The sequence below is a fragment of the Cavia porcellus genome, unplaced genomic scaffold, assembly GCF_034190915.1.
Source record: "Cavia porcellus strain 051 isolate PalLab524CR breed Dunkin Hartley unplaced genomic scaffold, mCavPor4.1 scaffold_10, whole genome shotgun sequence".
Taxonomy (NCBI): Eukaryota; Metazoa; Chordata; class Mammalia; order Rodentia; family Caviidae; genus Cavia; species Cavia porcellus.
In genome coordinates, this window is record NW_026947493.1 from 60,431,185 (window position 1) to 60,455,906 (window position 24,722).

At 38.0% G+C, this 24,722-nt stretch overlaps 1 long non-coding RNA gene across 4 annotated transcripts in view; it reads left to right on the forward strand.

The window, feature by feature from the left end:
• Positions 1–20,409: 20,409 nt before the first annotated feature.
• LOC134477779 (uncharacterized) overlaps positions 20,410–24,722 on the forward strand; it is a 35,291-nt gene continuing 30,978 nt past the window's right edge. For 3 of the 4 annotated variants that reach the window (XR_010049969.1, XR_010049967.1, XR_010049970.1), the window contains exons 1-2: positions 20,410–20,618; positions 22,260–22,384. This is a non-coding gene — a long non-coding RNA (uncharacterized LOC134477779). The remainder of the gene's footprint in view (positions 20,619–22,259; positions 22,385–24,722) is intronic. The other variant, XR_010049968.1, reaches the window with a different exon arrangement.

A 24,722-nucleotide genomic window follows, 5' to 3' on the forward strand; every position in this document is an offset into this window, starting at 1 on the left:
ATTGGGTCAGATTGATTTTATAATCTAACCCAGAAACTTTTTATCTCTGGAAAATTATGTCAAATGGGTGTTCCTCTGTCTCAACCCAGTAAATAAAATGACCAGCTCAGTTACTGCTGTTGCTTATCCACTGGGAACAGGAGGTACAGAGATATGAACACAGAAACTCCTTCTTGAACAGGAGATTGTCTGGTTTCTTTCTTCCCACTGGCAGGCATACTGTATTATGAATTGTGGAGTTCTTGCAACACCCAGTAGGTCACTGTCTGCTTATGTTGACTGGGGTGGGGGGGGGGGGCAGAGGACTGCTAACTCTGAGGAGCTGAAAGTATTGAAGACAGGATGTTTTGCCAGTTCAGGCAGACATCGTGGGGAAAACAAGGCAGCTCCCTCAGGACAATCAGATAAAAGTTAATTCTTCAGTCAAGCTGTCACCATTCTTTGCTTGCCCAACTTGCTACTTAAGACAAACATCTGCATTCAGCAAAACTTTGTTCCTTAGCTGTTTCTCAGTGAATCTGGGGGGTTCAGTCAACTTGGGGTTTCAATCCATTCTGGTGTAGTCCTCTGCCCTGACAAAGATACTCTATCTCTTGCATCTCCATTCATCTTTCTAACAGGGTTTGCTGGTCTGGACCTGGCAGTGAATGATTCCTGCCTTGGGATGAAAGTGACCCAGAGGACAAAGAGCAGTAAGAACAGAAGAATATCGTGGGACCCTAGAGTCCTCTATGCTGGACCTTAGTTATGGAATAGACCACATTCTTTTTTTATTTAGGGGCTTTTCAGTTGGATTTCTGTTACTCCCAGGCAAAAACATACTTACACAGATTGATATATGCCAGATTCTCCTGCAGACTCTCCAAATACAATGGTGAATATGAGATAGACAAGTTCTAATTAGAAAAGCAAACAAGATAATTTTAGAATAAAGGTGTATGATAGTGAATAGAATGCAAATTGATATTGTTGTTGACCAAATATTTTAAATTTAAGGAAGGGAGTAGGTCCTAGGAGAGCATTATCAAACCTGTAGTAAGAGACAAGATTTTAAGAAGATGATTGATTTACATGCAGAAGTTTAAAAAAGACTTTGGTGATAGGGGATTTTATGGCAGAAAGACAGCAAGTTCTCTTGCCTCTACAAAAGAGCTTCTATGAAGGAGATTCAGGAGAACCGGAGAATATGGGGGAAAACAGGAATATATGGAATTCAGGAAATCAAGAAAAAAATTATGTAACAGAGACATTGGTCAGTTGTGTGAAAAGCAGCTAAGGGGTCAGGAAAGATGGGCTGTGAACTATTCATTAAATTTATTGTTAGGAGGTCAGTGCCCATCAGTACAAAAACAGTTTCAAGGTAGGAAAAGAGAAATTTGTCCAGATGGGAGTGAGTTGAATGGGGAAGTCATGAGTTTGGTTATTTTCTCCAGGAGTTTAGCTCGGAAGGGGACTAGAAGGATACAGAAGAGTTGTGTGTTCCATAGAATTTCTGTTTGGTTTTCATGGTTGAGAATTTCTGATACAGATGAATAATCAGGTTCCCAAATCCTTTATTACAGGCCTACATCATTCAGCAGGTGTTTGAAAAGGGCTGCTTTAAGAGGTCCACCCTGTGATTCATGTAATGAACAATGGGAATTATATGAACAGGTTAGAATTTCCCAACAGTGTACCTGCTTAGTTGAATTTGGCTATGGAGGATTTTTAACTCCTCGTGTAATATTGTTATTTTGAATACCTTTCTCACAAGATGGGCTTGATCTATGATTTGGAATGGAGTTCACAGCTCATGCAGGAAAAATCTGATGTCTGTTTTTAATTGTAAGTCATACACACACACACAGTGATGGTGATATCCTATTTCATGGGAAAAAAACTCTCTAAACATTTTAGTATATTTCTTTTTAGTCTCTTTCCCATTCATTTATCTAAGAAATCCTTCCATGCGCTGCTAATTTCATCAAGCTTGGCTATGAGGTGTAGTCCTCAAGTGTGAGGCTGAGAGACTACTTCTCTAAGAGCAACAGCATACTGAAAAGTTAAAGGAGGGTGTGGTGATACATATTTGTAATCCCAGCACTCTGGGAGGCTGAGGCAGTAGGATCACAAGTTAGAGCTCAGTCCCAGGCAATTTTAGCAATTTAGGAAGATCCTAAATACAACAGCATTGTCCAATAGAAATTGAATGTTAGCTTCCTGTGTTTTTTTAAATAGCTACTTCCAAAAAATGTGAAAAGCAAAAAGTGCAATTAATTTTGATAATATTATTAAAGCAACTAATCATTTTTCCACATGAAATCAATATGAAAACATTGAGAACTTCGTTATTCTTTTATAAACTGTGTTTTGGAAACTGGGCACATATTTTATTTTTTTGATACCAGGGATCAAACTCACGACTGTGTACATGCCATGCAGGCGATTGTGCCTCTGAGCTAAATCCCTGGTCTCTGGGCATGTATTTTATACTCAAGAATACCTCAGTTTGTACAAGCCATATTTCAAGTGCTTAGTACTCACGGATGATAATGGCTGCCAGAGAGTGACACAGATGTGACATTTTCAAAAGATCATTGAAGGACAGATTCCCTGGGACAACAATATGGGAAAAGTAAAGCATTTGTAACCTTATTTGGTAAGGGAAGTTTAGAAAAAAACGTAACCTCCAAGTCTATGACATTTCCTATCATGCTGTGAATAACCCTCAAGACAGTTTTAACATCCTTTGATAATTCTTACTCAGACTCTGAAATAAGAAAGGCTATATTGGGGAATACATCCAGAAAACAATATCTACTAGGAAGAATATACTATTTCCCCTTTAATTTCTAGCAGTTTATCTATCAAGCATTCTCTGCTTCTTTCTTTATTTCCATGAGATTCTAAGAGTATCATAATGGCATTCATGAGCAGCATACACATGAATTTGAATTTGAAAGTCAGTTTGTTCTCTGAGCCAAAGATTAATAAGCATTCAACAACATGATACATAGTATGGTTTTAGATTTGTAAAGGCTCAAAAAATACTCAAACTGGGATGGAAAATACATACAAAAACTAAAAGTTTGCAAGCACTATTTTAAAGTAACACGTTTCAAGCCAAACCAATGACAAGAAACATTGGCTATATGGTATATTTTCACTGAGAAGGTAAATGTTTGTGTTTGCTTAATCCATTTTACTTCTGTCAAGAAAATAAGAAAACATTTGCCCAAGAATATGTGCAGTACCCTGAAGCATATGATCAGAAACAGCTTTTAAGGCATGAACTCCAAGTACATTTACTTCCTGGTCCTCTCAGCTGACCCTTCCCCTTCTGTGCACACACAGGCCACCTTATGCTGGCAGTGACTGCAGCCCAGGCACTGCTAGTGAAAAGCAGCCAGGATCATGAGGCACAAGTTCTTTGTGTCGTAGTTTATTGATGATATTCAACAATTTTCTACAAGTCAAGACACAATTTTAAAGTACATGGACTGGCTCCTCTTGAAAAAGGTGATGAAATTAATTAACAAGTTGTTGCGCCTCGTATTCTATGCATTAAAGCAAGTGCTGAGTCATTAATATGTTAACAAAAATCTTTCTTTGTTGGACTCCACCCTCCTGCAGAGGAAAGTACGTGCACCCAATTCTGACAGTCTTCCAGGTCTGAGCATAGGAAAGAGGCTCCTTCAAAGACTACAGCATCCTTTTTCCTGTTGGAGCCTGCCCTAGTGATTTGGGCTTCACTGAAAGTTCATTAAGAATCTCAAGCCCCACACTGATCTACCAATCAGAATCAGTACATTATTACATTTCACAAGATGATTCTAATGCACAATGTTACAGGAGGACTGATCTATAAAGTACAAAGATCTACATGGCTTTGTTTAAATAATCATCATCTTAAAACAGAGTCATAAATCGTTTTACTATTCAATCAAAAGGAACTATAAAGATTCTTCAGAATTAAAATGTTTATACTTAGTCATTTAACTAAGATTTCCCTTACGTCATCCCGCGCCTTAAAAATATCTGTGATCTGAATATTTCTTTTTCAAAAAGTTTTGTATAATCTACAGATTTTATTGTAATATCTGTGAGTATCAGGACATATAATCTAGACAGGTATTTGCTATGTAGAAAGTTGTTCTTGTGTGGTGGCTGGAACTAAGGCCCAGTCGTGATGTTTTTTTTACAGCCCTTTAAAAAATCCAATATGCAGCAGAGGCTAAGATCTGCTGCTTAGTCTTCAGAATTGATACTCCACTGGCCTCAAGACCCTGGAAGAGCTGGGCCCCTATGTGACCAATGTCTTGTTTACGTGACAATGTGTGATTCTCCCATAGGCTGATGCAGATGAGCACCTCTTTTCTACTTCCCTTTGTCCCTGGTTTTCAGGTTCTCAACTATGCCTTGTACAGTCATTCTTATAATTTTCCTGCCTTTGCTGCGCTCATAAATCACTTCCTAACACACTTTTGGGCTCCTGCCAGCTCCTTCCAGCTTCCAGGATGAAAATAGCATCCCAGATGTGTCTACCTCTGTTTTTGTCCCTACCTTCTCTAGGGTATTTTTCAGAGACATACTAAAATAGCCCTGGCCTTCTCTTGCTGGGACTTCGGCATTCTCATCCAAATCTGCATTTTTAAAATGGAAAAAAAGAGTAGATTGCATTCGCTAAATTAAATACCCAGCCATTGGTTTCAGTGATTCATTGTGTGCAAAGCCACGGGTCATACGTGAAACTGGGAGATGCTGGCAGAAAGGCAGCTGGGCTCAGAACACAGTGAGTTTTAGTCTGCTGCTCTTCACCCTGTCAATGCCTGAGAATCACCTCAGGGCCTTTGTGCCTGACCTTGTAGCTGATGACATTCCCTTCTGTCATGGGTTCTTTAGGAGCATCTGAGAATGTTTTTTGGAGGAATAACATTAAATGTTTTAAATGATGAATTAAAACTCACCTACGTCAATTCTATGAAACAAATGAGAATAAATTAATACTTTAAAAATATAACACTGGCCAATTATTTTTCTACGTAATTTTAAAAACATCCATATTTTAGCTACAGAGCTAATTTAGATTTGAGAGCATATTTGTTGAAATGACCTAGTTACTATATTTCCACTTGGTTTGTTTGGGGACTGTTAAGCCCTTAGGTACAAAGATCTTTCTCTAAAAGTGAACAAAAATTGTTGTGTTTTATTTGCTGTTATACATCTAGAAAGTAAAAGTGCCGAATTCTGTTTTGAGTTTCAGAAATGACTTTGCTCTTTTTGGTCTCTGGCCCATCATTTTGGATTTAGGGCAGACAGGTCTCTGCACCTTATAATCTACTTTTCCACTTGATCAGTCTACTAGTTTTATCTTTAATAATTCACGTCAGCATTGAGCCTTGAGACAGGTAGGCATGTCATGCTAGCAAAATGAGAAAATCATTTCAAAGGTGAGAAAGAACTTTAAATGATCACCTTGGGTTTTGACTCCACTGAGAAGAGAAATGGAAGTACCCAAAGGTTCTCTGGATTTGTGCAGCTTTTCATACCAATATCTTTTCAGGCCAAGGGAGATAAAATCAAATAGGGGAGTGAATGTGCCAGGAAATGTACTTTTCAAGAAAGTGCTTTAAAAATTAGAAGCATCTTATGAAAATTTAATATCAAAATTTTCATTCAAATCCATACTTAAAAGTTAAGTAGAAAACTACATAAAGATGGCATAGTTAAACGTTTTAGTATAAATTACCAAGTTTAAAAACCTTTTAAACTGACTTAGGAATGCATAAATGGAACAACAGTTTATTTTCAGTTATTTGAGGGGGTAATGATACAATGTCAATGAATAAACAGAATTTTTGAGAAGTCCTAAGTAACTGTTAAATAGGTTGCAAACAAATCATGAAGGTAATTCTGAATGAAATCTGCATGTTTTAATGTAATGTTAGCTCTTCATTACCTAGTTTTCCTTCCCTGTGGAGCAGTCATAAGCAAGTTACAGTCCTGAGCTGACTTTCTTTTTCCCAGCCCATATTTAACCCCCTCCCAGCTGTTCTCTATTTCACCCAACTGGTATGTGCCGAAGAGCCATAGTCCTACTCTAAATGCCAGCCAACACAAGACAGCTGATGAAAGTAACCAACAAACTTAACCACAATACATTATGCTTATTTTCTTAGACCAGGCCAATGATGCAAAAAAGCTAAGGGTTTCAGTAACAACCATAGTGATATCAGCTCCAGACCATCAACATATTTTTAATACATGTTTTTAGTACATAACATAAGCATTCTTTGTGTGGAATTGGTGCATGTATGTAACATACCTAATTCTGTTTTTCAACCCTTCTTTCTCCTCCCTATTTCCTATTATCTATCTTTTATTTTGCTCTTTATTTAAAATTTGGGTTTCTTACATAAAAGAAACCATGAAATATTTAAACTTGTGTGTCTGATTTATTTCATGTAATATTCTGGTCTCAAGATGCATCCATTTTCTTACAAACAACTTGAGTTTTTATGGTAAATTAATACTTTATTGTGTATAAATATTACATTTTTTTAAACCATTCATCTGTTGATTGACATAGGTTGCTTTCTAGATTTAGCAATTATGGATTGCCGTTAGATAAACATGGGCATGCATATATTACTAACTTTTCTGAGTCTAGATCCCCCTGCACAACCCAACCCTGTCCAGCCCAATGCTCATGAACCTGGTGGCTTGCTGACCAGTGAGGGACTGGCCATAGGAAGCAGATCCCTGTGCAGGTGCTGTTTCTCCTCACCTCTGTTTTCCTATTCCATATGCCCTGTGGAAGCTGCCTCCCCTTCCATTGGCATGGAGAAAGCCAGATCAGAACATTTCCATTTGTCCTGTTGCCATTTGTGGCACTTTAGACCCCCATATGTAAGAAAAGCAGGTTTGACTAGGTTTGACTTCCAAATAAATTGCACATCCCATCGAGAAACAGCAGTTCTGCAGTGTGTTCTGGAATATTCTATCTTTTCCTAGGTTTTTAATGCCTGTAGTCTTAAATCTTCCCATTACAACAGAATACTTTTACACATCTACTTAGATTCAGACATGAGATTTTCATTCAGTTGGCTGAGGATAAATCTTGGGCTACATATGTTTGAAAATCTCTCTGAAGATTCTAGTTTCCAGAGAGTACTGAGCTTGAGAAACACCCCACAAACACTGTTGGGAGTCTACAGAAAATGTTTCCATTGTGCTCAAATAGGTTGGAACCAGGGATCTCAGTCCTTTTTCTTCCTTTTCTTCCCTTTTCTACATCCTTCATCTGTGCATTTCCCTGTACTATCCTACCAGCCATGTCTGTAACTTCCTTGTCACTTGTTATAGTCAGGAGAACAATTAGAATGAGGACATGGAGTTTATAATATTAATTTATGATGGTCACCCAGAATTAGCACAATAAAATGCAGGAAATCTGTCCACAACATCAAAGATATAGAATATTCAATCAAGGGTCTTAGTCCCACAGCAATGTCCTGCATGAGTCCAGATGAAGACCCAGAGATCATGACAGTGCCTCCCACAAGTCCAACTGGAGGTACAGAGCCCCCAAGAAGGACTCATGCCAGTCTCTTTCACAGATCTGTGCTGGAAAGGCCCAAAGGTCAACAGTGGAAGCTAGAAAGTCTATGCCAACGGGGTGAAGGAACTGTGCTGATAGATTGAGGTGTCTACGCTGGAGCCAAGAAGTCACATTCAAAACAAAGACCAGGGCTGTTCTGAAAAGCAGTACGGCCATCCTCAGCAACATGGAGGCCCCGAGCTCCTCTGACGACAAGCACAGTCGAGCATGAGCCAGAAAGTCCGTGTGATGAGTTCATCCTGGAGACCAAGTGGCACTCGCCTTCCTCTCCGGAGCCAGGAAGCGATGTTCGATGTGGGGACCAGAGCTTCTCCAGGGGAACCAACAGCTCAAACAGCAACAGGAAGGCGAACCCACAATGCCTCAGTGCCTCAACGCCTAGCTTCTCCTTCTCCATGTCTCTGTTTATGCTGGCAACTTTCCTCAAGTGGAACATCTACCATTTTTTAACCTATAACATCACTGATATCACTTCTGTGGGCACTGTGACTAACTCCAAGGCCCTCCTTGAATCACAAAGGGACCCATTAGGCTGCTGGTTTCACAACTACTAATAGTAAGCATCTAATAACCCATTCCTGCAGCCCGCAGCTATTCTAAACACTTTATGTACATTATTTCATTTCATCCTCACACCCAGTTTATGAAACAGGCACTGCTCTTGTCCCACGTAGACGTCGAGACTAAGGCATACAGGCCCCTCAGGAGTCCCACCTGCTGGTTATTTTCACAAACACAGGCACTGCTGCTTGGGATTTCGCAGATATATTTAAAATCCTAAGTCAATTTCCCTGAAAATTCAATGAAGCAACCAGGTGAAATCAAATTGAACGAGTGCTTCAAAAGCAAAACATTTTCTCTAGCTATCAGCAGCAGAAAGAAGATTTTAAGGATGAGAAAAGACTCCACATGCTGCTGCTGGCTTTGAATGTGAAAGGGAGAAGTGACAAGGATGTGGCGGCCTGAAGAAAAGGCTGACATCCCAGCTTACAATGATGAAATGGGACCTCAGACCTACCGTCACACAAAACAGGATTCTGCCAATGATGTGAATGAACTTGGAAGTGGGTTCCTCCCCAGAGCCTCCAGATAAGAAGCCAGCACATCTGACTCCTTGACCTCAGTTCTGACAGACACAGAGATGTACCTGACCTACAATCAGGTACATTAATCCTGTAATAAGTGATATGTTAAAGGACAAAACCTAAAGCAATTTGTGGTACTGTAGTAGAAAATTAATATTGGTAACCAGATATGGTAACCAGATGCAATGAAGCCAAATTTTGTACCCTAACAATGTGGATAAGCAGCTGTTTTAGACACAGTGGTTCTCTTTTCCATGGGTGGTACATTCTAAGATCCCAGTGGATGTCTGGAACTACACAGTATTGAACCCTGTGTATATGATACTTTTCTAGGCATGCATACCTCCTGAAATTGAATCCCTTTTCCGCATTAGCTAAGCACTTACCACACCCCGATGGCCATAACTTTTACAGTTTAAAGTGCAATAGTAAAACTACTATGAATTGTTTTTTCTTCCTTCACAATTTTAAGGGTAGATTTATTCTTACATTGCTGCTAGCAATCTCAGCATATGATTATTTTTCTTAATGAGAACTTTCTTCCTCTTTTCATCTAAAGGAAGAATTTCCTTTTGACTATCCCAAATTCATACCATCACTACTCCTATACTTTGGGGCTACTAGTAAAATATAATTTACTTGAATATAGTCCTGCAATACTGAGACAGTCAATTTGAAACCCAAGCAGCCACTAAGTGACAAATGGGGTAGCATATACAGTGTGAATATTGACAATGATTGACATCCCTGGCAGGAAAAGAAGAATGGCATGAGATGTCATCACGCTACTTAGAACAGTTCATAACTTAGAACCTAGAAAGTGTTTATTTCTAAAATTGTCTAATTAATAATTTCGGATAATAGTTGACAGTAGTAACTACAACCAAGGAAAGTAAAATCATGGATAACAGGGAGACAACTATTCTTTAAATTCCATACCTAATAAATGCCAGCTACACTGATTAGCCAACACCAGGCGGTACCCTCCAACTCACAACTGAAACTTTGCAGCTGCTCATAAGCATTGACCACAGGAGTTCTCTCCTGCCTTCTGAAGAAGTTTCCCAGGCGGCTGCTTCTCCCATAGGCAAAATGGTAGGCTTAAAACATGTTTCCCCAGAACTGAGTCTACTTCAGGTTAGGGCAGGATGTGATAGCCTACATACACAGATTTATGGTTCTCTCTGTTAGGAATATGCAGTGTCCAACACTTGGGGAGGTCAGGGATGCTTAATCATGGGACTCATTCAGTGTCCACACTTTGCCTGCACTTTGAGGTCTGATCTAATAGTGAGACATACGATTCATTTATTTGAACCCACTCCTACTTCCAAGTTCATATACCACCAGGATATTTACATGTCTTTCTTTCCTATTAAAGTAAATACTGAGAGTTTACTGGTCAGTATAATTATAGCTTTTCTTTCTACAGCTATATTGACATTTTATTGATTGACAACCGTGGCTCAGATATACTAACTACTTTGTACTTTATATCTCATTTTATCTTCCCTTTGATTAAGTTATTATTTTCATACTTTAGATAAGGCAGAGTTATAGAGGATCTGTGTAAGTATACAGCTGAAAATGAGGCAAAGGAAAGATTCACACTGGTCTTCCCAATGGCAAAGACCGTGGTTAAAATCAAACACCTGCGACTTTGTCTTCAGAGCACCCTGGGCGTTTAGACTCACTGGCAGAGAAGTTCAGTGTGGTTTAACTGAATGGTGCAAAGCCCCTCACGTCTGTCAGGCATCTTCAGCATTAGTCTGCTATGCTATTTGTCACATACTCACCCCTCTTACAATAACATCAATGTAAAACACAACCTTGCTTATTGATGCTGGTTTATAAATAGTCTCACTAATTTAAGGCTACCTAAAAATTTTAAAATCCCACCATAAAAACATCTTTATGTGAATCCATTCTTACTAGTCCTGATTAATGTATTTCCAACAAATAAATTACACCAATGCTCTGAGGTACCCTCTATAATTTTCCAGATTTCTCATAAAGGTAATGTTTCTTACATGCATATGTTACTATTAACAAAAAAAACCAATAAAGGGTTTATAGAGGTTACCAAGAATCAGTCAATATCAATGATGTTTTTGATTACTGTTATGCCCTTGATGACACCAATTAAGTAATATTCAGATTACAATCTACTCTATTTTCTCTTTCCCCAGGAAAACAATGAGTAAGTGGAAATACACTTTCTTTTTATGCTGTACCCTGAAGTTTGTTCATTTTTAACAGAAACAGAAGGGGAAAAGTGGTCTGAAGAGGGACATCATGGTATGTTTTCAAACTAAGAATTAGGAGACTTGAAGTCTGCCTGGCTGTATCACCCTTTAGCTATACTTCCCAGGCTCTCTAAGCCAGGAATGTGTGGTATATGGTAAACGAAGACAATGTGTAAAACACCATACAAGCAAATTGCTATTTTTATGATATTAAAACTGAGAAGTGATAGTAGGGGCTATCTTAGCTGCTGGTGGTTGTAAATCCACTGTGGAAACTGTTGTGACAGCCTCAGTTATCTAGGTAAGGAATTCACTCTCTTTCTGCTTTACTTAGAGTCCTCTCCTGCTGATGTAACAGATAATTCAATTACCACAGAAATAATGGACATATGTAGTCTCCAGCACTGTAGATGGCTGTGAGTATCTGCCACTTTGGAGCTTTGGCTTTGGAAAAGTATAAGTCTGAGTTTGGAGTTGGAAAGTCTCATTTGTAATATTTCCCAGCAACCATTACTCCAAAATGCTTGACAAGTGAATATTGAAGTGGTAAGTAAAAGAATAATCTTTTTTATCCTCCAAGAAAGACAAGAGTCAATGATCAAGCTGAGATAAGAAAACTACACCTCTCGACCTGTTAGATGCCAAATTTAATGAGTTTGTGGACTCATAACTTTGAGGAATGAAGTCACAAACCAAAGGAGGAAGATAAGAGAGTTTTATTGGAAATAAGAGGAAGAATATCTCCTGGATTTCTAGGAGGGGTCCTGAATTGGTGGATACCAAGGCCCTGTGCCAAGGGTAATTTATACAGCAAAGTCACAATGTGGGTACAACATGGGTCAGACTACAATCAACCTGTAGGATTACAAGTACAGTACAGCTGCTTAGCTAATATTGATCCAATAGGGAAATAGTCATGGAGCAAGGACATATGGAAACAACAAAGGCAGCTTTGAGAAGGAGGGGAAGTATGGGTGTGGGTGTTCTGGCCACTCACTTATGGGTCTGATGCCAGGCTGGACCCATTGAACCAGGTGGGACTATTTATAGCATAATCGCAGGTTGCTATGTATTTTGCAGGTTTGGCTATTGCATCTCTATCCTGAAGTTTTGCTCTCTTCATCAAGCTACAATCCTGTTGTCTCTGGGTTTTTTTATGCTGATTTTCTTCAGAGTCAAATTCCTCTTTGACTGAATATTAATTTTTATCTAAGTTTGCTTTGTATAATAAAGCCAAGAAAGAGAATCACAGAAAATATTTCTTTTGCTAGTTTCTTTAGGAGGTTTCAAATTAGAACTTTTGTCTCTAGGAAATTAAAAGTCAAGTATAAGCTTTCTTAAATATGAAGTTTAAGTGTTCAGCAATGTCCGCTACCTCTCCTAGCATACAAGAATGTATATTTGACCAGCAAGGATCATTATTTATTCATTTATTCATGTATTCCAACAGACCACAAGTGGGACTATTGATTTCCTTCAGCAATCTTAGTGTTCAAGAAATTTATCCACTTGGTAAATATTCACAGTTTCAGGCACCTTGGTAAGCCAAATATTTACTGTGACAAGGCTTCCAATGATCAGAACCTTTCTAGAACTTCTCTATATTTCTTTCCAGGGCCTTCAGTGTGTTGTTTTCATAACACCTTTCATTCTTAGAGCCAGCGCACAAACATTGTCTCATCCAGACTGGATAAGAGCAAAGAGTCACTACAGTCCAGTGAGCAGGTACAGGGAACACAGTGCTATTAAGATCCTGCTCAGTACATCCTAGAAGGATATTAATCCCGTTGACAGAAATAGAGACTGGAAAAAGTTAACTCTCCAAAGTCAAGATGCTTTGTGTAAAAAGAAGGATTCTTAACTATGTCCTTGAATTCCAGGGTTTATTTATTTTTCCCTTTTTAATAAACAAATGCTGTCCACAGTAGCATGGGGAAGGACTGATATTATGGAAAGTCTCAAAATGCACTAGGGGCTAATTAAAAATAAAGCAGGGAAGCAAAGATAATAGTAAGAGGTTTGTTTTTAATAAAACCGCCCGAATAATAATCAGAAAATGAGGAATATTTTCTGGGTGATTTATGACATGGCTCTGAGGCAATTTTGCTAAACTAAATCTAGAGTCATGTGATCAGTGTCACCTTCTCTAAAAGAAGTGTCCCAGTCTGTTTTGGAGAAGCAGGATATGTGGGAAGGATGGAGATCACTGTGATCCAGGATCACAGTGAATCTCAGGAACCTTGGTTTTAGGATTCAACATTTATCTTTCGCTGACATTTATAGCACTAATTGCATTTGTTCCCTTTATAAGACACACGGAGAGCATGGGATCTAATGTTTAATGATCTTGCAAATATATTTTTTTAATTAAGCAAGTGCATGCAACTTGTAACCAAACAAACCCAGACCCAGTCCAGAACTAGGAATAAGGATTGCATTATACATCTGGAAAACTCACCAAGCCTTGCTTTTAACAGGATTGTACCCTGAGAAAGGAATGCGGCAGTTTAGATTAGCCATAGGCACAGTAATTCTAAATAGAAGACTTCTCAGCCTTCCTAATGACCTTAAAAATCAATAGAGGAAGCCAATGAAGCAGAAACACACAGTTGCAGTTTCCCAGCAAGGGCTGCAGCCCTCCTACCTATGTGTAATTAGACGAAGGGGAGAATGTTACATAAATCAAAGCCCAGAGTGAGTTGGACTTTGACAAGCTAGGTGTTGGCGAGTCGGGCAGAGCAGTTTCACCCTCAGGGATAAACACCACATGGAGGGTGTCCTTATAGAGCATAAGACAGTTCAAATTCATAACGTACTATTAATAATGTTAACGTTTTTGTTAATAGCTAAAACCTAACATACTTTCAAGATTCTACATCCATAGCTATCAAAATATAAGTGCAATATATGAATTGGTGATTTTGTAGGAGGAAGAAAGTAGCTTATGGAAAGACCAAAGTAATTTTTGACTTCTGGCATGCAAATTTGTTTTTTGCACCAGATTTTACATAGTGAAACTTCCTAAGAGTCAATGAGTCAATATGTGTGTGTGTGTGTGTGTGTGTGTGTGTGTGTGTATATATATATATATATATATATACTACGAGGTTGTTAGAAGTTACCTGAAAAGCTATCTAGAGACACAAAACAATCTTTCTATGATCGTTACTAGATCAAGTGTTATAATCCTGGCTGGGGATATAGCTCAGAGGGATAAGCACCTGCCTGGCAAGTGCTAAGGCCCTGAGTTTGGTTCCTGGTACCAGAAAAAAAAAAAAAACCCACAACTTTCATAATCCTTGTCCAGAAAAGTTCAAGTTCATCTAAGGTAGTAACTATTTCTAAATATCAAGGCAAACATTGAAGGAGATAGATGTGTAAAACAAAGCTATGATCATTGGGACAAAGAGTTGTTGAACATTAGGCTAAAAGATATGTGACTAAAGATTAGGTCATACAGCACTACATACACTGCCTTAAAAAGTTAATTATTGGGCCAGTTGGAAGCTAGGAAGACTAAGGGTCTAAATGAGTTCCACAAGACTTGAATAAGACAATGGAACTTTTAAAAGAGTATCCCCTGTATTTTATGGGGAAAAAATTTCTAAAAATCAAGGGTCATTTACTTATTCTTTTATTATTTAGATCAACAACTGTAAAGGACACTAAGAGAGAACACCATGATATTCAGAATTTCTTTACAGGATTTTTTTTTTTCTTTTTGAGACAGGGTCCAATATGTAGTCAAGGTTGGCCTTGAACTCACTGTATAGCTCAGGCTGCCCTGAAATTGAAGTGATCCTCCTGCCTCAGCCTCCTGAGTGCTGGGATTACAGGCATGCATCACCACACCCAGCCCTCACAGACCTTTTAATTAGACATTCACTCCATCTTAAGAGAAGGCCAGAGGGATGTGAGAAGATACTCACCAAGAGGGAGCACAGCTCTGGAGCTGTCATGTCTGCTCAGCTCTGGGATTTTATCACACCAGCTTACCCACCCAGAATCATTCTCACTACTTTTTAAATCACACCTGCCACACTTATAACTCCCTCAAAGGGAGAAAGAACACTGGTTCCATAGCACAACCACTGCCATTCCAACCAAGACCAAACACTAACCCTATACAACAGGAAATCAATATACTTTTATTCTTAATTACTTTATTTATTACTCAAGGAAAAGCCCTTCTGTTACACCAACCTTATTTCCAGACTGTGTGGACTCCAAGTGCAAGATCAGGAGTTTGATTCCCAGTATCAAACAAACAGACAGGCCAACAACCACAGCAACAACAAAATCACACAGATTGTGTGGACTCAGGCTCCTATTTCTTACTTTCCTTCCAAGCTCTCTGGCTGTTGATTTTGGAAGTGTGATAGTTTTACTGCCTGCATTTCTCAGCTTGTCTGCCTTACTTGAAACCTGGCTCTTCAGAAGACATACCCCTCTCTCTCACTCTCACGCATTCCTCTTTGCCACCAGTGTAACTCAAAAATAAGAACAGGGGTCAGAGTAGCCTTCTCACTCCTCTACCACTTTTTGGCCGTTGTTCTCTACCCCTGCAACCCTTTCTTTCCAAAGTACTGTTTTAATAAGGAAGTAATACACCGGCATTAGCTGAGCTGAAGCATCATCCCACCTCATTGTAATCATCCACTTGCTTTCCTGTCATATTCCTGTCATTTGTGGGAGATTTCACCTTTTGGAAACATTTTCTCTCCGCCCCAATTCAGCCACACCTTCAGGAGAGTTGATCTGTTCTGTGCATATTCACCTTCTCTGCATGTATTACAGACATACCTTTCTATGGCCACACTAACATCACCAGAGTGAAACATACAGCCTCCAATACCACTAAAATTCGTAGTCTTCTTTTAACATTTTATTGATCTCAGTCATTCAGTCATCTATTCATGTAACCATTTCTTCACATCAGTGGGTTTCCTAATGCCATGATCACCTATGTCCTTCTCTTCTGTCTATTCATAAATCTCTTTAATCTTCTAGACTTCACTTAGGTGCTCAGATTCCACAGTAATTCTGTTTAATTACTCTCTGACAAGCATCCTTTTATTTTCCCAGTGTATCTACCTGGAAAAAAAGAACACCACAGATCAAGCCTTCTTGTATCACTCTTCAAAGTATTTCCAGGTCCTGTTACCCATTGTGGCCTCATACATCATTCCACAGTGATACCTGACGGGCACTTGAGGTTGACAGCCTCTCAAATTCTTATCTCCACTTCACCTTGTATTATGTTTTTATATTATCTATTATGTCCACCCTTTTGACTTGACCGATTCTGTCCTGTTATGTCTCATTTGGTTTTACTCTCTTCCAAAAAAGCAATAAGAACCGTGGGAGCAATGAAACCCAAAATGTGTAATAGTCATTGTACAAAAGAGAGGAAAAGAAAGTGCTCTAAACTATATAACTGCATGTATATTTAAGTGTATTAGATAGAAAATGATATCACAGAGTTTTATTGGATCATTGAACAGAACTGTTTGCAGTATCATTGTTGGAATGTCCACTCTAAAAGCTTTAATTTTGTGACTTGAACAATTATTTTTAAGATGGCAATATGTAATCCATTAACTAGTGATTTCCTACTGTTCATTTTTTTCTTCTGTAAATCTGTATAACTTGTACCCTTTCACTTTTTTTTTCTTTTCTCCTTAAATAAAAAAATAAAAAAAAAATTCTTATCTCCACTTCATGCTTTCCTTTTCATTCTGAGCGTACACACAGTTCCTGTCCATTTAATATGTCCCATCAGGTCTTGCAAGCAACTCAAACACATTATTGCCAAAACTGAACTAATAATCAACCCCCTGGTGTTCAGTGAATTGAGAATATCAGCAAATGGCCCTCACCCTGCATTTACTCCTTGCATCCCTAGAATATGCCTCCCTTTGCACTTGTGTCTTTGTCTGTTTAAGTCACCTCAATTGTGGCAAAGGCTTCCTTACCGCTCCGCACAGGAACTGTCTGAACTACTCTCCAATTCATGCTCCAAACAGTGCTTCTGATCATGTCTCAGCACTCCTAAGAACCAGTCAATGACGTCCTCTTGCTTAGCATAAACTTAAAAACCCCTAACGTAACTCTCCATTCCAGAAGTTATCTAGGGCTTTCAGATATCCAGGGCAGGATGTTATAGTCTGCTTTTTCTTCTTGCTGTTACTCCTTATTTGATTAGTACCTACTTCCCTTAAAGGCTCAGTCTCTACCCACTTTAGGAAAGCATCCACTGACCCATGAAAGTATCTTTCTTTATAGGACTTATAATAAAGTAAAATAACAAATAAGTACTATAAAATAATAATTATTGTTCTTGTAGCTGGTGATTAAACTCAGAACGTCACCTCTGCTAGGCTAGCACTCTACTGCTGAGGTAAATCCCTAGTTCAAAAATGTGTCTAAAATTGTACCTTCAAGAGTGGTAAAACTGCATGTTTACAGCCACAGATTCTCAGGACACTGAGGTAGGAAGGTGACCTGAATCCAGGAGTTTGAGGGTAACCTGGGCAACATGTGAGACCTGTCTTAAACAGTTAACTAACTAGGTAAATAAATAAAATCATATGTTCAGTATATTCCTCCAGCTAGTCTGAAATATCCTTGAGTTCAGAGACAGTCTCTGTACTGACTGCTACTCTATTATACTAGGGTGAGCAGCCATCTTGGTTTTCCCAGAGCTGAGGGATGCTGGGATGGGAGATTCCAGGCTTAAAACCAGGAAAGTGTTAAACAAAATGGGTTTGTTACCTTGCTTACTATACTTACAACAATCCTCAGCACCTCCTTTTAAAATGAGGTTAGACTGTCCTTAAACAGATTGCTTGCTGTAACTCTTAGTAAAATCTCAATGACTGGTTAACTTTCTGAAGAACAGAAGTGCCTCAGTTTCTCCATCTCAAACATGGAAATCATACGAGTATCTACGAGTTTGTGTGAAAAGTAAAGGCAACAGTGACTATAAGATGAGTTTTTCAACATACTAAAGTGTTCGATATGCTTTTCATTATAATATTATCGTTATGTAATTCTTATAGCCACCATTACCTCCATTAATTAGAAAATAATTTTTTTTTTTGTCTTTTTCCTTTTTATCGGTACCGGGGATCGAACTCACAACTGCCTGCTTGCAAGGCAGGCGCTTATGCCGCTGAGCTAAATCCCCAGCCCCAGAAAATAAATTTTAAACTCTTTGGCAAACATGTGAAAGCTCTTTCTGAATTTCATTCATCATTTCTTATGTATGACCCAGTTCTCTGAATCACTTCTATTTCTGACTTTCTTCTCTTTCATAGTCACGTGTATCTCTGTCTATTCCCTTAATTCTGTTCTATCTCTTTACACGCAGAGACTTTTTTCTCATTTTTACTTTCTTTCTAGTTTCAATCCAACACTCATGTTGGCTTTTCCCTCATGGTACTTATACTGTTGCCTGAAGAACTTAATCTTCTCACCACATTACAATCATGAAACATTATCAACTGTTTTATCCGCTGGACTTTGAATTCCTTGTGGACAAAGGCTATAAGCTTTTAATCTTTCTAATTGAAATACCTATAAAAATACCTGCTACATCGTGGAACTTGATAAATACATATGGAAAAAAGGAAAAAAATTAAAAAGGAGGAAGAAAGGAATAGATGGATGAAGGAAATAGGTAATGAAACATAATGATCTCTGTGATTATTTGATACAAATGTATGAAGCCATAAGCAGACTGCTTGCTGTCCCCATCCTCCCAGGTGGTGATCCCTCTATGGGCAGCGAGATACATGGAAATAGACTAATAGAGAAGAAATTTGAAATAATAGCCTTCCCAGGTGTTTAAAATTAGAAGTAATTTGATGACATGTACTCGGGAATAGATGCTACTGTAGACCGTGTCAGAACAGGTGATCTTTTTTTTTTCTTTTTTTAAAATTTTATTTAAAGAGAAAAAAAGCAAAACAGAAAAAAAGGGTAGAAGTAATACAGAATTTCAAAAAAATAATCAGTAAGAAATCACTAGTTGCTAGATTACATATTGTCATCTTAAAAATAGTTGTTCAAATCACAAAATTAAAGCACACAAAGCAGACATTCAAACAGTGAGACTGCAAACAGTTCTACAGAACAGATGACCTTAAAACAGCAGCCCTTTTCATCCTTCCTGTCCTAATTCCCTCTCAAAGAAATAATAATAATCTGCAATTCTAACATCAAGTTTTTCACTTACTAGCTCTGCAGGCTAAGTCTGACTTACTTCTCAGGGGAAAGATCAGTTTCATTTATCTGTAAAATGAGGACAGTAGATCATGACTCTTCTGTAACTCCAGATAAATTTGTTGGTCATTTGGCAACTGTGTGGTCCCTCTTCTGTTGCTGTACTCTCTTTCTCATGCTTATTCTTAGGTAAATCCTACAGGTTTTTTAACCATTTAGAATATTCTAGATGTGTAGAATGGAATGACAAAAAGGGTACAAATTCTGGGATGTGTAGGGAAATTAAATATTCAAAGAAACAGTATTGATACACTTTAAAAAAAAAGAGAATTCCTATGCTGGATGAAAATCACACAAATTAGGAAAGAGTATTGATTTGAAAGGTACAGAGTGGCGGGAGCATAAGTGTTCTTTTGTAGCTCCCTGTTCTTGCCTCACAGAATGAGGCTATGGAACACGTGTTGCCTGCTTGGTGGCCTGAATGTCACTGGTGTCATTCATCGGACTCTTTAAATTCTTTGAACTATAAGAAAAGAATGGAATTCAAAAAAATATACAGCTCCAGGAGAAGTTATGAAATGAATCCTATCTGAAAGCTTGTGAGGAATATTACAATGAGGAAATTTAAGAGTATAAACAACTAATTGCACATCATAACATTAAAAGTACATACAATATTTTTTAAAGTTAGAGCTACCAGCTGCACAAACCAACAATGCAAAACTGCAACTGGTCATGAATAAGAGAAGAGACAATCACATGCAGGGGAGCATACACATAGCATATAGCTGTACTTTCTACAGTTTACGCTCATGCATTCCAGAACTGTTTCCAATAATTCACCTCTATCATCCTCTGTGAATCTTTATTTGCTTAACATTTATGGGCACTGCCAACTTCCTACATTTCTTAGACCTGAATAAATAATTTAAAAGGAGGAAGATGGGACACATTGTCATTTCTTTATTTCTATATTTATATTTATGCATATTCCTAACAAAAATATTCATAAAAGATGAACATTATTCATAAAATCTATCAAAGCAGGATTAATTAGATGTCCCAAAAAGCCAGTCTGTAAACCTGCCACAGTTCCCTTTAATCTTCTGTAATATTTGATGAAATGAGAAACAGAGCTTGTGGCTCTTATGTTAATAGGGTATTATGTTAATAGCAGGGAATTCACACAGCACCTTGACCCAAGCAACATGGCTATAGGCATGACTTCTCTGAGCTAGAATACATGGTAACCGTCAGTTAACAAGGAACTTGAGAGGGTTCTGATTAGCAAGTAAACATGTAATTCATTGTGCAAGCAGCAGAGAGGATTGGCTAACAATTTGAAGGAAAAGGACAGGAGATGCTGAAAATCTGTTAGCAGGCTGTTACAAGGCAGCAGAAGGAAGAGAGGCAGGAACTGAGGCACTGCAGGGAACATGGAGAGAAAGCTGTGAAAGACTGGTGAGTAGGAGCCCCAGGGTGTGGGGGCAGGTGGAATGTGAGGGCCGGGCCAGAGGAAAGCTTCTGGAGGAATATATAGATCTTCAGCTTGGGAAGCTGTAGGGAAGTTGAGAGCACACTCAGGACAGGGACAGGACTGAAAACTCAAGGCGATGAATTTGAATTTTGTCATCCTAAATTTAAGATGCATGAGGAATTCAGGATGTGTTGCTATTGTAGTATTTATAAACACAATGAATGTTTAGCTGATACTTACAAACTCTGTCTCCATCATTTTACAGCTGATTTGATCAACAGAAAAAAATGATTTATCTCGAGATTTTTATGAATGAAATAACTTACCATGAACAAGAACATTATAACCTTTTCACCGCTGATTTCAATGCAGCCCTAACAAAATCCCTTTCTTCCCTAATTGTTAAATCTGCAGCTATAAAATTATGGGGAAAATTCCAGTTATAATAAATTTTACTGTCTATAACTTTCAAAAGGAAAGTATATTACTCATTTGAAGTTTAAACTATTAGTTTATAATCCTTTAAAAAAGTCCAATATGCAAAACTCCTAATCCAGTAGAATCTAGTGCAATAAAGAGAGACTCCTTTTCTCTATCTAATAAGTTTCTCAGGTAGAGAATTTAATTGTTATGTGGGTTCTAAAAGTGAAGACAGGATAGAATTAGCATCATACCTCAAATAAATAACAATTCCCAAAATAGCCTGTTTGTGTAACTACAGAGAAGAGAATGAACTGAGACTAGAAAAGAACTAATTACTGGGAAGTTGGCTGCTTAAAGTTGGGAAGAATGACTTCTGGTTCTTACTCAGTTTATCCACTGATGTTTGTTTATTTGATGTTTTGCTTAGGAAAAAATAGTTTTGGTGAGAATTTTGTTCATTTAATAATAGAACCAGAAGGCTTGCCACAGTTGTTTCTTTAAATACCTTTCACTGATTTCCAGTCTCTTTACACTGAGAAAGAAACTTAAATCTATTATAAATAACTAATTTTAATTAGAGATTAAATACATGCAAGGTTCACTGAGTTTTTTAATGCATATCTAAGAAATATTTGTTTTATAAATTTAATCATGGTATAATACTCTGAAATGAAATAATTAATAATGTGCTCAGTTTTTCTAAAAACTTCAACCTCCAATAGTCAGTTTCTCTTGCAACTGTTCTCAATAATTTGAAAAAATGCAAGTAAAATGATTAAATTGATATTACTAGTATTTTAATCATTTTTTAATTATCAAAATGCACATTTCTTCAAATTCCAAAAGCAGCAGCTTTTGTTTGAACTAACAATTTTCCAGGATTTAACTTCATTTTACATAGTTTCCATCATAACTTTGTAGCAATTCAACAGCTAGTATAATTGCCAATATATTTACATTTGATTAATGCAATTAATTTCATCAGCTACTAGTCTGTTTCTTGAACATAGTGACATTACCCAGGTAATGAACTGAAAACAAGCATGTAGCATTAACAATCAGCTCTGCCTTGAAGTGTCTTTGGGGAGAAGTGAGTTAAACAAAGTTAGGGCACGACTTCTCAGAACTAATACGCACTTTGAATCTACAAAGACAAGTTAAACATCCAGGTTAGTTTATCCTTCTACCTCTTATTGTCTCAGGTCATCTCTTGTGCCTAATAAACCAGAGAATGCAGTGCTGGTCTCCAGTCACTAACAACTATCCCTGAATTAAGGAGATCAACAAAGAGTTGCCACATTGGAACCATTCATTAGCTCCCTAAATGGTTTGTATTGAATTGGCTTTGGCATGATATATAATCAAAAGCACAGACTTTTAAAAAGATCTTTATGTACTATTGTTTTACTTTGTAAAGATGTTTTTGAGAATGTTGTACATCAATGGATTTTCTTTCAAAGAATTCATGGGAAAATTTTCTTTCAGTTCTTAGCTCCAAGAAATGTTATGCTTTGCCTATTCCTGCTGGTTTCTATCTTTTAAAAATACTGAATCAGAACTTCCTCTAGCATTGAATATAAAGTTGACTAGAGCCAAGTTTGTGGCTTGCCTTTTGTAAACTCGGAGCATGGATTTCATATCAGTTGCTTGTGAAATAACTTCATTCCTGACTGCTCTCTCTGGCTTCCTAAAATCCCCTGACTTCGCGGAAACAGTACTGTACCTTGATTACATGTTAGTCGTGTGGTATTGCAGTTCTCTTAAAGTGTTTTACATTCTTCCTGATTGGAGAGGAAAGATAAAGGAGGAGAAAATGGAAGAGAAGTAGGAGAAAAAAAAAAAAAGAAAAGAAAGGAAAAGATCTTTTTTATAGATTCAGTAAGTCCTGCCAGTTTCTTTTTCCTGTGCATAACTAAACTCTTAAAGTAAAAATAGATGAGAATCTTTTCAAACACGCATTTTCAAGAAAGTCATAACTAAATGGAACTTTTTCCCATGTGTATTTAAGAGAGAGGTGAGAAGCCAAGCAGAACAAGAAATAAGAACAGGCTGGGAGTTTAGTTCAGCAGCACAGGCGCCTGCCTGGCAAGCGCAAGGTTGTGAGTTCAAACCCCAGTACCAAAAATAAATAAATAAATAAGAACAAGGCAAATACAGAAAAGGATAAAAAGACAATGCTACATCTCTGAATTAGAGTTCTTTACAATTAGGAAAGGCACAAAAACAAGGACAGGATACACTGTAGCAGCAGTATTTTATGAGAATCATACCTAGCTAATACATACTTTGGATTTACTCTCACATGCACTGTGTCAGTTCGTAATTCTGCTGCTGCATGACTGCTCAGCACCTTGATCATCTACATGGAAATGAGTAACAGAAACAATTCTTTAAACTGTAATCAACTTGAATTTCACTGGACTTTGCTTTTATATTGAGCTGAGAAAGATACATATGAATATGATAAAATGTAATCAAATAGAAAACTAGAAGCTAATCGACAGATGTAATGGAGGATACATTGTGTCAACTTGAGAAATTTAGAAGTTAAACTAAGAGACTTGGCAGGGTGTCAGGATCCATACTTTATGAATATCTTCTTCTTGTGTGAGAGGAGGACAGAGATTTTGTGAGTGCTACATCCGCCCCTGGGGGGTGGAGGTGGGGGTGGCCGGCATACAATATAAGGCAGGAAGAGAGGCTTACTCTTCCCCATTTTTGCTCTGGCTGTCTTTGCTGGCTGCTGCACTGAAGTGTTGTCCCTGAGCCATGTCACCGTGCCTTGGAGCCAGCTGATTATGGACTGCAACCTCCATAAATAGTGTGTTAAATAACTTTTCCTGCCTTCATTTTGGTTGTCGAATATTTTGTCCCAGTAATGAGAGAAAAGTAACCAAGACAACAGATATAAATCTCAATACAAGAATGGATCTAAAAGCTGATCCCACTCAAACCCATAAACTTCTTATGAAGAAACTTAAATCTCCAGGAAAATAACAGTATTTACTCAGTTAATGCACTGCAGATGAAAGCAATGTAAAATAAACAGGAAAGCAAAAAACCATACGCAACCATCCCCAATGCCACCTCTACCCCCACACAAAATATAGAGCATAACGAATAGGATAAGATGAAAATTTCCCAAGGAATCCCTTAATCGTACCCTAAGGAAATAATACACTTTCTCAAGCCTCCTCTTTACACTGAGTTCCCTGAGACCTGGCCACCAGCAGTAGCAGTGCAGATGACCCTCCTTCCTCTTGAGGATGTTGCATGTCACTCTCCTGCCTTGACTTGGCCCACGCTGCCCACTTATGCCCTTGCCCTTTCTTGTTTGTATCTTTGTTGCCTAACCCATTCTTTAGGATTCCTCCCCAGCCCTTCTTAATGCTAAAATGATGCCTTCCCTGCTTCCATAATCAGCCCAAGGGTCTCACCCTGTCTGTGGTACCTTAGCACCGTCTTACATAAGTGGCTTATGGGCTTCAGTTCAGATTTCCTGATTTTCAATTCTACCTTCATCCCTAATTGTTCTTTATACTTTGGACAAATCGCTTAATCTCTCAGTGCCTCAATTTCTGCAATTTCAGTGAAACAGAAATAAAAACATATGTAGCTCCAAATGAATGTTGTTTGACATTTCAACATATATAATGTTGATTATA